Here is a 14,244-nt window from a genome sequence, read left to right as displayed (position 1 = left end):
TCGTCGAAGGGCAAGTGGAAGGCAAGAATGGAAAAGGAAGACCTCGGACAAAATATATGGAACAAGTAAAGAGAGATGTGAAAGAGAAGAAATACGTAGGTGTGAAAAGATTAGCTGATAGGAGAATAGAGTGGAGAGCTGCGTCAAACCAATCCTAGGATCCTCCTACCAGTGACGATGGTGATGATGAATTGGAAAGATTATTACTGCTGGAGTACGCATTTCACGCTTATAGATTTTTAAATGACGATATCTATTTTTCGCGAATAAATGAAACGTGAAAATTTTCAAGCGCGCGAAAACGGAACGGCTATGTATGAACGCAGGGAAAAGCCCTTGTGGCGTCATTCCAGTTCCGGCTTCCGCCGTGCGCAAGGTTATGATCGCCGCTACGATGCAAGTTGCTAACAGGTAGAAGAGTACCCTGCTAGCAGGTAGCGCTTGGCCTAAATAAGGATTTTCATTATCCTATCAAACGAAAGAAACTTTACGACCTTAGGTATTTTTAATAGGTGATTATTAAGACACGTTTCCCTGAGCTCTGTGCCTCATGCATGCATTAGTAATCTCAGACGATATAAAACTCCTATGTACTCGTATAGAAACTAGGTCCCAGTGACGTCACGTGGAGTGGCATCGCTTTGGCGCCAATCTGGCCTTTTTCAAATGAGGTTAAAATTGGCCATTAATATTCGTCTAAAATGGGATTTCTAAAACCAAATAATTTCTATATTATGAAAACACTAATGGTGGGTAACGAATCGCAATCAATGCCTTTCGTTTTCTTTGATGAAGGAAACTACCCTATTAAATGAGCTCAATTCTGTCGACTATGACGGCTGCACCAAAAATTAACCATTCCCAAACCCTTTATGACCATGTGATTTTGCCGTGGCGCCATAGATTTTATTGATTCCAAAACGCAAGGCAACCATTGATAATTGTCGCAGTGAAACTTTTCAACCGTTTCCCCCTCGTTATGCTCGGAGTAGAGAAAATGTTCGCTCGCGAATTACATTACGTGCCACATGTCTCTGCAGCCAATTATAAATTGGCATCAATATCTTTTAATGCAATTTCCTCATTCATCTGCTTTTGGTGGTGTATATGAAATGAGTTAGCAATTTTCCCTTCGGATAAAAATCACTATATCACTGTTCATACTGCATATCTATCACGAAAATTTCGACCACCCCAACATGAATGCAGGATTTTAATAAACTAATTTCAAAAAACGGGATGGGATATTTCCTCGAACCGCCCTTACATTTTTAAACATTGAGTTCGCCCTAATATATTTTTTCCCCGAATTACTCTAAATAAGTTCCTCTACGAATTAGTTATAAATCAAAGTCCACAGCTCCATAGTCTTGGAAAACCTCACTACGGTTATTAAATTCGAAAGGTTTAATTAATAGGCGTGTAAATGTGAAATTATGGTGTAGCTTCCGGCTGAAACAGTGAAGTCGCTTCTGTTAAGTTATGGGATAAATTCCTAAATTTTCCTTCTATGCCTCCTCCACCCATGTAATTTCTAAATTTATCACTTGGTGAATACGACGACCTATGATTTTCACGGTATGGTTCTTGAAATGCTGGAATTTAACTGAAAATTACACGAGAACCTAATAAAATGAATTTTGCCGTTTCTCACGCTCTAGTATAAAAGCAGCAATATTTCCAGTTTTCGCTTATGAGCGGGAAGAAGTCCACCCTCAAGTTAACGTTCAGGTTCAAGTATTGATGGAAAAATTCAAGTGATGCAATTGATAAAGTCTACATGCTGAATTTTTAAAATACATATTCGAATATAGTATGAAGATTCAAAATAATTTTTAAAATGTAATAAAAATTGCCTAAGGATGGTTTAAATGAGGCTAATGACATTTTCGATTAGCAAGGCTTAAAAGTTATCGAAAACTGGTCCACTATTGCATTTATTTCCGGTACAGTATGTTACAGCAATAGCTTTACGAGTCTCAGTTTTTCTACTCGCTGTCTTAAATTGCCATCGTAATCCGCCCGGGAAAAATGAGCAGACCCACTCGACCGTAAAACATTATGTGCAGCAAGCAAAGGTCCATTTCAATGCATTGGGACGAAACGTTAATGAAAAACTTCAAACGGTAAAGCTCACGTTTTACGCCCTGCCAATCCCAGTGTGATTGAGAATAAAATAGCATTACCTCGCGTACTTGGCACTAATATCTGCATAACCAACTCGATTTGATCACCACAAAGTCCTTTAAATGACACCCATGTAACTGCTACGTTCACGAAGAGAGATTTTATAGCGCTCTCGTTTCACAATATCTTAGGAGAGATAATTCACCCCTTTCAAAGTTTCCTCACATGATTAATCGATACAATGAAATTCTAGCGGAATATATTGAGAGTGAAGGAACTTACCTGATAGCGAAAAACAATGCACACAAGGGTTGCTATCAATTGACAAAAAAACCTTGCCTGAATGAAAATGGTATTTAGTAGTTGGTCTTCCTACACATGGCCCTCAAAGAATCGCGGAACAAACAGCATTTAAACTGCGATACTCTCGAGATGGAATACACTGGCGACCTTTATGTGTGTATTACACTAATTTTTAAATGTACTCAAGCAAGACTCTCGATATAAAATGTTTAAGACTTCAGAATATGAAAAATTATTGAAACTTAGATGATTGACGAGGATAGGTATCCAAAAATAAGTTTATACGTGCATTACGAGAAATAACCTTGAGTAAAATCAAATATCATATAAGATCGAAAGAATAGTTTTTCCCCAGAAAAATATAAATACTGAGAAAATGAGAGATGATAATGTTCAATAAGAGCGCACATCGCAAGCAACGACTCCCCCCTTTCCCATTGACGAGCACTCATTCCATTTAAATAATGTATATCGCCGTGGAAGCGACGGATGTGCAGCTCCCGAGACGAGGACGAGAGCAGTCGCTTTGCAAGTCGGTCATCGACTCGCCGCCCTACATCCCCCACGGACGACTCCATGCCACCCCCAACGACACACCCTCCCTCTCCCCCCATGAGCTGAAACCCCAAATGCAGGCTCATAACAAAATATGCCTCCTCCTATTCTGCCGTGAAATGAAGTAAAGTAAGCTTGAATAGCTGCAGAGTTTTTGAATTTTATTGAAAAATAAGCAAACTTTATTACTGCGTATTACTTTTCCCTAACGTGTTAAAAATTCAAAAAATACATTTAATTTCATATTCCTGATTTTATATCGTCGAAATTTTGTTTGCTAAACATAAAAGCGTACATATCTCGAATGATATGATCTTAAATAATAAATATTAACTAGACATCAAGTATACGTAATAGCCTGACTTACGTAATTCGGGTCAAACTACCCATAAAACGCCGGGGGGGAAGGGACGTGAGGTGCTGGCACCAATATTTGTCCTCATCAGAGTATCTGGCTCTGAATGATCGCAGGGCCGGGCAGGCGTGCGAAACCAAGGGATGCTTGATAGAAAAGCCGAAAGCGGTGCCACTCACTGCGCTCCACCATTAGGTCTTCGTTCGTTCTCCTCACGAGCGCTCAGCGTGCATTATTTCTTGCGATTGGAGACTTCAACGCGCTAAGTGACTTCAACGCCCGAGAGCGGCGGCGTCGGGATGTTGGCTGGAAGGGTGCGGCACGCGGCGTAACGACACCGGCAACCCCTTTTCCCATCCGCCCCCGTCGCATCTCCACCCTCCTTAGTGGAGTAGGCCAACCACTTTTACCGCACTGGAAGGGCGTTGTAAAAGACGCCGTCGATGAAATACACGCAAGGTCTACCCTAGACTTCTCGACGGGTATGCCTATCGGTTTTGCTGGAAATTAGACGAGCCGCGGGGAACGAGTTCGCGGTGATTGTGCAGGGGAGTGGCCGTGGAGAAAGGCGGTTGTTTTATTAAAAGGAGAGTCGGAAGCTCTTTGAGCGGTGGTCAGCAGCGTTTGGAGACGACGTGAGCGGAGTTCCAGAAATTTCGATACGAGCAAATGGAGCGATTTTTTTCCGTTCCTGAAAAGACGGAAGAGCAGAAAAAAACGCTCTAGTCTGTAAATAAGAATAAGCGTGCATTCAAGGGACGAGGGGGGCATGTCACGACTTTCTCGTCCGTGCTGCTCCTGGGAAGCGATTGAGGTGCGTGTTCCAGCATTCCCGACATGCGCAACTTCGTGCGGAGAAATGCACTGGATGTCCGGTCATATGTTAAAATCCAACGCTCCACCTACTTAGCAATGAAAGTGGAGCAATTATGCGTTCTCTAATAGCGAACAATTTCTATCGTTACACGGTGGTACAATGGCAATAACAGTCCTCTCACTGGTGATAAACAGACGAGTCGCCTGTCACTCAAAGATAGCAACCTTCGTACATTTTTCAAGATCACTCAAGACTAATGGATACCAGAAGCCACTAGTGCAGAAAACGTTAAAGAAATTCTTATTGATGATTTATCAGTATTGACATCGACCATTACGATTTCTATATCATTCAGAGCTTTTCGTATCCAACAAAGGGAAAAGGACATTAAAAGTCCTGGAAAATGCCTTTTTTTAAGGTACCTAACTTTTAGGAAGTGTTCATTAAAAATTCAATATTGGTATTCATAGAATACTGACAAAATGCTTTTTGCTGCGAATATTGTCCCATGGAAAAAGCAAATAAATCACCCCTTCGGCATTCCTCATTAACGTCCGCCTTGAAAGGGTAGCCGGGAGACAATATTCGGCGAAAGATCGCGATATCAAAAAGCCATTAATTGGAGCAAACCATCAGGATTTTTTTCTCCCAGCCAACACAATCACATTCCCAGATCGAGCCCATGAACCCCGACTGATTTTCTACAGATGCCCAAAAGGTGAATTCCCGCGCCGTCTCAAGATTGGGATGGATGGCGATCCTTTTTCAAAAATCATTCCTTTCGCTCGAAAGATATCGGAAGGAGATAAGGCGAACCCAAGAGCAAGAAGGAAGGGGGGGAGGTGGGAGTCGTGTGTTTGGGGGGGGGGGGGGACGGGAGGAGTAAAAGAAGAGAGGGGGAGGCGAGCGAACCCGGCTCAGTCGACCCGAAGGGCGCATTGTAAAGAGGACACGCTCGAAATCCAGTCTTTTGTTTCGAGCCTCGCTCACCCAATAACCCCTCCGAGATAACCCCCCCGATCAATACAGTATACAAGGGAAAACCAGCTCCATCGTCTCTGTAGCTCTTTTTTAGCATCTCAAGCAAGAACGGTCGAGAAGGCGGGTCAGGAGGGGAGGGGAAAAAAACCTTTCCGCCGCAAGAGACAATTTAGGACACAGATCTCGACTTTTAAGAGAGACCCGTCTTTTTGCGGAAAAAACGCCGCTGACGCGCGCGAACGTACACCTGTGCGGAGGACATAAAGAGCGGCCCAGGTGCATTCGCCTTAGACGCCCACTCAGAGTCCCAAACCGACCCACCTGCCGCACTCATTCACCGATAGATGGGCGCGCACTTTATGGGCGAAACTATGGGTAAAGTGGCATCTCTCGACGGAGTCACACACATTCATGTCCAAACATTCATGCCAAATGAAAGCATTGCAGACACGCAGCTAAGAATTTCTCACTGATATCGTCCTCGTGTACAGCGATTGCAAAGTAATATCATGCTGCTAAAAGCAAAAATACCATGTTTTTATAACTTCCTTATATAAAAGTAGACATGAATCCGTACTTCAATATAACGGGTCTAAAGAGAGAAAATTTTGAGGAGCCTAAAGCAGTAAAAACAGAGTCATATGAGAGTGTTTTATATATTGCTAGAATTCAATATTTTTTCCGCGACAATTCACCCTTATGTTTTTCCGAAAATGCCTACACCACCCTTAGGAAAAAAATGTTCAGAACTTCAAAAGAATCATATTTTAATTAACATGAAAATTATTAACCATGTTCGCAAAGGACTAGTAGTACCTTACATACAATCGAATGAAAAACTTGCTGATCATATCGTGAGCGTACGTCACGCGTCTCTCTGAACTAGTCTCCATAACTTCCATTGCATGGAATAGCGGTACGGCGCCAAATTCGGTTCCGAAAACCATTGCGTTAAAAAAAGTAAAAAGCATCCACTATCATTGAGGAACACTTCTCAAGTTTCAAAAACAGAACATCGGTGAGAACATTAATGAGACGCACACAATTACAGCTCATCCAAGGCCAAACACTCCTTGCCAATTGAGGTGTCTTTCGATGCATTATTACGTGCGTACAAATGGCAGAGAGTGGAAAGACGGAGTGTGCCAAGAGAGAGGAGCGCACGAGAGGAGGAGATGCGCATCGAGCAGTTATCGCGTACAATGCTTCCCTCTCTCCCCATCAACGACACATCCTGTCTCTCCTCTTTTTTCGCTTTTCGTGAAAGGAACCAACCAAACGGGATTGGCGACGAGAAAAAGAAAGAGCTAGAGGGGAAAGGTTCCTGGTGTCGTCGGTGGCTGAAATACATACGGACCCTCCTCCCGCATCCCCTCTTCCTGCCGAAATTGGAACGAGAGGCAGTTGAATAGCGCGCACCGCATTCGCTCCTCCCTATACGCTTCAAAATTTTAATCTCAAGGAAGTCTAAAGTGGCTGCGGAGGAGACGAAAGCTGAGGCCAGCATTGAAACTGTGAAGTTTATTAAATAAATGGAGATATTTGTCAGGGAATTGGAAAATGTTATAATAGTATGACTTTCAAAATAAAGCCGATGATAATCTTGATTCTATAGTGAGAGTGCCAAGTAAGATCTATTAAAATGAATTTAGAATCATCGAATTAAACAACGTGTAAAAACAGACTCCCAGAGGCCAAGCAAAGTCGTCTGTACCTAGATATCGCCAATCAGCAGTCTCTTTCCTTTTGCGGAAAGTGGCGGAGGCGGTGAAGGGTATAAAAGATCACGTCAGTGGCGCAGCGAGAGGGGGTTTTGGGGGAAACCCCCCCCCCCCCAGAGCTCAGAGAAATTTTTAATTTTAATCCATTTTCCTTAATTGAATTGATATTACTAATAGAGCAGTGTAAGGTTTAATAAATCATTCCTCAGAAAGCCGTAAACTCACCTTTTTGAAACATTTATCTTAATATTCCGAAATTTATTAATCTCGCACCTACCGCTTATCCTGGTCGGTATTCCATACCCCCACACATCCCGGTATTAGTTTCACCTAAACACCCCCCCCCCCTCCCCACCTCAAGCCTTAATTCCTAGATGCGCCCCTGGGTCACGTGATTCGATCGCTCCCATTCCAATATGAGCGAAACTGTAGTAGCCAAAACTCTCCCTCCCTTAGCCAACTCTGATATCCCCTCCACCCTAACAGCACTCTTAAGGCTAAAAAACGTTCGCCAATTGTATGTATTCCCTTCATCGTATCACCTTTCTTTGAACAACTGACGGGGTATCCACTGCCAAATGATGTAAATGCCATCCCTTTCACGGAGATATGCAAATTTTATTCTCACTAAGCTTTATTGCCGCTGATAATTTGAGCTTTCCGTGTCAAAATACTCGTGAATTCTTTTCAAAATTCGCATATTTTTATGTTATGTTATTGTTATGCGTTCATGGACGGAAAAAAACGTAGGTTACCATTAATAATCTATAAGTCATTTTGACAGAAAATTGTATAAGTGGGCCAAGGGCTGAGGAAAAACGAGATATCTGAATTTCTAGTCATTAGTAAATTAATGCTGTAAATGCAATTTACACACTTTAGGTAGTCGAGAGAAAATAATACCACGGAGGAATATAAGCATTAGAAAAAGTGGTGCGAAAGAGCAACTCCTGACACGCGAATGCTGCAGAGAACAACCCCCCAAGCGGTTACACAAAATCAGGGGTGGGTTTGTGCCGTTGTTTTGTTGCCTATCTCCCTCCCCCGATTACCACCCCCCCCCCCCCCCCAGAGCTGAAGGACTTGGGGCAGGCGAGCATTCGGGCTTTCCGTGCCTTTTCTGCAACAGGAATCAACCGCGACACCACTACCGATTCACCACCGATCCGCGCCGATCTTTTATCCTCCCTCCATCTTTGCCCTCTCTCTTAAACCCGTCCTTCTTTCCTCCTTTGTTTCTCCAGTTATTTCTGTTTCTCTCGTCTCTTGAGAAAGATGGACTGCGTCCAATTAGAAATTAAGCGAAACTATCCCCTTTACGTATAAAATCGTTTAAGGCTTGACTGGGTGGAAGTTCGATACATCCACGATAAAAATTAAAACAGGTAATTTCCACACTTAAACACAAAACTCAACTTCCGAACATGGTTTCAACATATGATGTCGTTTTCAAGAAGATGACATAATGTGTCGACACCATGGTCGGTAGTTGAGTTATGAATTTAAGTTAATAAATTACCGTATGTAGTTTCTATAATGAATGATGTCCATATTTTCAGTTTTTGTTTATTTCACTATCCAAGACCGGGAAACAGTTGAAAATTTGAATCTACATCCGTGAGTTTTTGTTTTATTTGTGACTTCGTTTTTGTGGCCTTTCTTTGAGTTTATTGATGTTGGAAAATATGAATGCATAACTTTGGTGATGTATGTATTTCCTATGTATTTGTGATACTGGGTGTATCGATACCTTTGATCGATACTATCGATTGTTAATTGTCGGTGCAGTCTGGTTGGTAACCAGTAAATAAGTTGGTGATCTTGGAGTTTAACTGTTTTCTTTTCTCGCTTGTGTCACGTCGATGACTGTTTAATTAATAAACGCAAAGTCAGGCAAAGTCTATATATAAATCATTCAACAATTGATATTTATCACTTGCTGTGCCCTTCCGAATAACATGTGTGAAGTTAGATTCTAACGTTCACATAAATGCCGAATATATACTGTAAAAGCTAAGTTCAGAAGGTCAACTATGGCAATAGGAAATAAATCTCACTTTGTCACCGACAAAGCATAATTTAATGTAGGACTTTTAAAATACTCTACATCATTATCAATGATTGCAATGGTTAACTAGAGGGAATGGAAATACTTGATTTGCTCGAAATCTAAACGACTTTATGCTTAATATTTTACTTATTTTATATTTTCCTAAATATTTCACTTTATTCATTCTAGTTTAATTATTCTATATTAATGATCTATAAAAGCTTTTCGGATTTCATCTTCGATAAATACGCAAAACGGAAGTATAATCAACTAATTTTAAGCTAGAAGCATCCGTTAGAGACGCAATTATGATGAAGATAAAATGCTCTGGTCAACTGAGTCCTAACAAGAGTAGAGTACACTGAAATTAATACTCTTATGTTATAAAACCTGAGATTAAGGGCCGTATTCCAGAACGTCACTCACTCCGATTGTTCACTCATGCTCATTAGAGTGAGCATTCATTCTCAAAGTGAGTGTGAGCGTTGATTGGTATTTCAAAAACACTCTCCGTCATAAAAAGAGCCAGAGAAAAACAAAATTACAGGAAATCCTGAAATAGAGAGAATTTCATCGGCTACATCATGAGACACATTAGGTATTATGGAAAAGTGAAGTGCGCGCATCTCCTCTCCGATAGGCGGCGCGCAGAGAGGGAAGGGCAAGGGGTCGGGTATTTAGAGGGGGCGATCATCGTAACAGGGTTTCCATTCACGGTGTCGCCCCCGCGCGTCAAAAAATCAGCGGCGTAATCAAAATCAGGTTAGTGGCGAGTGGGGTGGGGGCGGCCAATGAAGAGGGGAGGGGTCGGCCTGCAATTCGCGCGCATCCCGCAATGTGATTACCTGCTCGTCCGGAATAACCAGTTTATGCGTCGAGAGAGCGATCTCTTTCTCCGACTTGCCATCCTCACACACGCCACGGACAGCCCCACCCGCCCAGAGAGAACCCACGCACGCACGCACGGAAGAGCCGCTGCCGAGGTAACTCCTTACATTGACCTCACTACGCGCGGATCACACAAATCGTGCGCCACCATCAAAGAAAACGAACGCTTTTTTTAACCTTAGAGCTCAACCGAGTGAAGTGCCGCTGGTTTCCGAAAAAAGATCTCATGATATCGTGGCGTAGCAGTTAAGGCCTGGTTACACGATACATTAACACGCACGGGTTAATGTCTAAATGTATGAACGCCAAAATGTACCATGTAACCAGCCAACTTGTGCGAATGCATGAACCGAAAATAGAACCTGTTCTAATTTGGTTCATGCATTCGTACATGTTCCGTTCCGGTCCACCAATATCATTCACGCAAACGTACATTAACTCGTACGTTTTAATGTACCGTGTAACCAGGCCTTTAAAGAGGGCTACTCGGCTGATCCACCGGGTTAATATCCTCCATGGCTGCCGACGTTTCAGGGTTTCGTAGTGAGAACCTGAGTAAATGGAGAACCCGAATAGTCTTCATAACAGCTGGTTTCCCATTGAGAGTAAATATAAACAGTCCTCTGTGTGGTAACGATACAACTTAGAGCTTAGGGTACCTTTTAAGCCAAATGATTTATGAGGCACCTGCTTCATTATATTACTTCCAGCATGCGAGTAGATACTTTTTTGGCAAGCGTTAGTTTGGGAGGGCTCACGTACACGTGGTCCAGGACAGGGGTAATTATTCCCAGAGTCCCAGATCGCAGTGAACACTAACCCCAGATCCTTACTCCAACTTTGAGGGTTAATGCTTGCTCTCCATTGGGGGAAAAGCGCATCGGAAAGTATACCTGCCGTCGCAAATTAACCAATCGTCAAGCAACTTATATTTCAGTAATTGGGATACTTAGAGGTAAATAACAGTGCAGTTCTTGATAATCTCCATAGTCTCAGGCTCAAATTTGTGGAAGTTCAATTCAATAATTAAAACGAACAAACTTTGTATTAATCCACCATTTTATTTTCGTGTTGCAACTAGTTCCCTGAGGATGACGCCGCTGCGTCGAAACACGAAAATAAATTGGTGGATAAATACAAAGTGTGTTCGTTTTCATTATTTTAATTATTTCAACAGCACAGTCTTACATCTTCGATTAAATTTTTTTTAAAGCACTTACTTACATAAGTCTGATATTTTATTCGCAAGATTGTCAAGAATGGAGTGTGTCCGATTTTTTAATGACAGTGTTGATTGAGCGTCTCCCTCGAGCAACACTATCGTTAAAGGATATGAAATAATGGCAGGAAAAACAGTAAGCATCTGCTCATGAAATATTTATAGAAATAGGAGGATAAATAAATATATTTATTTATATTTATATGCAACTGATGCAAAGTCATTAATGACTGTAATATGAAACCTAATCTGAAAACCTGAATCAGGACTTAGAGAGCACAATAAACATTTTGCTCAACAATGGATGGTAACAATAAAGACGCAAATGAAAGAAATATCATGTAAATCATCATACAGTTCAATCACCATGAACGTAAAATATGACCCATGAAACAAACGTGGCGAACATTAAATTGCCATTGGTTTACTCACTGCCACGTTTGAGAGCCAATATTAAACATAGTAAGTAAATATAAGGATCATCAATCATCATAATCTAAAAGGAATTATCAATTCTAAATTAATAACTGCACAATAACCTGTAAACCCATAGAATAATAAGTACACGCAGATATATTAAACTTTAATATATATATATCTAGACCCTCAGGTATCTATTAAAGGTGGAACCCATTTCTTTCGCTGGAAAAATAACAATAAGGTTAAAAAAAATGTAAGCAATAATTTGTGCGTCCCAGTGCATTTTAGTGCATTAAATAGATCAAGGTCTTGTGGATTTTTCATAATTACTACCTTTGATTACTTTGATTGGCTAATATTTCTCATTCCGATTCGTCAATAGAACTTCAAGGAAGTAAAAAGTCACGGACAAACGCCATCATTGATAAAATTAGATTAAAATATTATATTAAAACCTAATTACTCCAGGAATTGATCGTTCAAAACTTACTATGACCTTCAAAGTAGAACACTGCACTGAAGGTCAGTCGCTAGTACACATGTCAGCCAGTAGTATTCTAATGACTGAACAAGGATAAATCTTTTTTGCAAATTCTATCCCCCGATAAACCAAGAAGATCCCTAAATCCCCGAACAGAAAAATCAAGACATGGCGACATCTGCGAAGATGGAAAATGACTCTGCAGGTCCTTACCGATTTTCAATTGGGAAATGAAGTTAGAAAATTTAAGTTATGATCAATGTTTACTTTAGACACAAAATTCAATGCTTACACCACACATTAAGCAGGAGGCAATAATCAGGAATCAAGTTAAATTCATGTCACTCTAAAATTTCAACCACAAACAAGGAACATCAATCAAATCTATTTCTGTATAATTCCGATACAATTTTAGAATGATTCTCAGATGATGATAGAATTTTAAATGCCGTGCAATCTTAGCATCATAGCTTAAACCCATTTAAGATGCGCCTCATCCAGGATCGCTTCGAATGCCTCATTCTTTTCCCTGCGATTCCTGTTCTCCACTTGCTCAATCTCTTCACCCATCTCAACATCAGTGGGAAGACACGTGCAATGGGTGAGGGAAAAAGCAGGAAATGGAACACGAAAAAAATCATTGAAACGACTACGAGGGAAGAGAGAAAAAGTTTTGCGGCTTGGTTACAATTTAGTTCAGATTCTTTAAATAATTAACAGACAAAGCAACAGATTTAGATTAAAAATAAAGGAGTAAAACTTTGTCAGGTTCACTATCATTTTAACATTGGTAGGACCCGGGTTTCGTATCGTAGTTACATCTACACATCAATGATCTTAATCCAATTTTGCCTGCTTTGCCGTACTGGCCTTCACTTGAAGATGTAACAACGTAACCCATATTAAAATAATAGCGAACCTGACAAGGTTTTACTCCTTAATTTCCAATATGGAGAGATTGCACAAAGTCAAGCCTAAAGTTATCAGTTAAATTTAGATTGCTCGGGCAATTGACAGCAGAAGCATTTCAATGACGGTGAGGGAACACCATTATGACAAAAAGTAACGATAATATGAGAGACTAATTAGCTGAGCTAATAACTGTACTCGCACTACGATCCATTTTTAAAACACTAGAAATTTTAAGTTTGTTAAAACAAAATACGAATAAAGCTGAGCATTTGAAACTTATTTTCAGCTCACTTGAAACTCTTTGTATTATTTCTTATAAATTCAATAATGATTCATTTTCAAGAGAGAGATTTTCTTCCTGAATGTGAAGTAATGGCTTTGATAAATAATTACTTTTAGCGCCTATTTTTTGACCATTTTTCAAGCTAAATGGTAAAAGTATTGCAAGTAGCCCAACGCAATAATTTAAAAACCAAGAGCAATGTTTTCATGTTCTTAAAAAAATGGATTGACCTCTGACACGAACAACTGATTCCTAAACCTTATTTAGCGGCAATAATTTCTCCGCAACGGGAAAACTACGGTACGCACGGCGGATTTACACTCACCGTTAACATCCTCCACCTCTTGGAATAATATTTCACGAAGGCGATCGGCCAGAGTGTCTGCTAGCTAGATATTTTATTGTCTAAACACTTTTAACTCGGTGCCCGGCATCTCCTCACATTTTATGACTTTACTCTTGACCTCACGCTCAGATAGACCGTATTTTAATTTCAATCGTTAGTTTGTTATCAACACGCCCGAGAAGTCATTAAAATCTTTTCTCGATGCAAGAAATGAATGGAAATTCATCTTGGTTAATCAAATAGTCCCTTCCGTTGTCGAAAATATTTCCTCTTAAAATGCCGCTGAATTCAACTTTTCATCTAGCTAAAGATCTGAGGACTACATATCACCACTAAAGCTAAGAGAAAAAGTCATTGTTGCTGGAATAAATTGCTAAAACCGTTTCTTTTCTTATAATGATTCCGGTGGAGGATAAACATATATCATGAATAGGTACTTGTTTCTAACTTACGAGTTTTATTTAGCTCTTACCAAGCTCACCGTCAGTAGTGTTGCTTTCGAACATCATGATTAGGGTCAATTTTGTGATGCAACTATATCATTAGACGATTTCATCCCTCGTTAGTTATTTAAAAAGAAATTAAACGGAAGAAACATCATCGGGTCCTTTGCAATTTTTGCAATTCGCAATTTTTTCGCAAATGAACTAAAGCAAAGAAATAGGTTGCTTTATTGAAGAAAAAAGTGGGCAGATATAATATAAGGATATATGTTGGTAATATCTGCTCAGGTATGAATGTTTTAGCGGAGTGATTTATATTAAACGTTAGACCTCGGAGTCTTGG

The sequence above is a fragment of the Ischnura elegans genome, chromosome 4 (assembly GCF_921293095.1).
Source record: "Ischnura elegans chromosome 4, ioIscEleg1.1, whole genome shotgun sequence".
NCBI lineage: Eukaryota > Metazoa > Arthropoda > Insecta > Odonata > Coenagrionidae > Ischnura > Ischnura elegans.
This window is presented reverse-complemented; position numbering follows the sequence as displayed.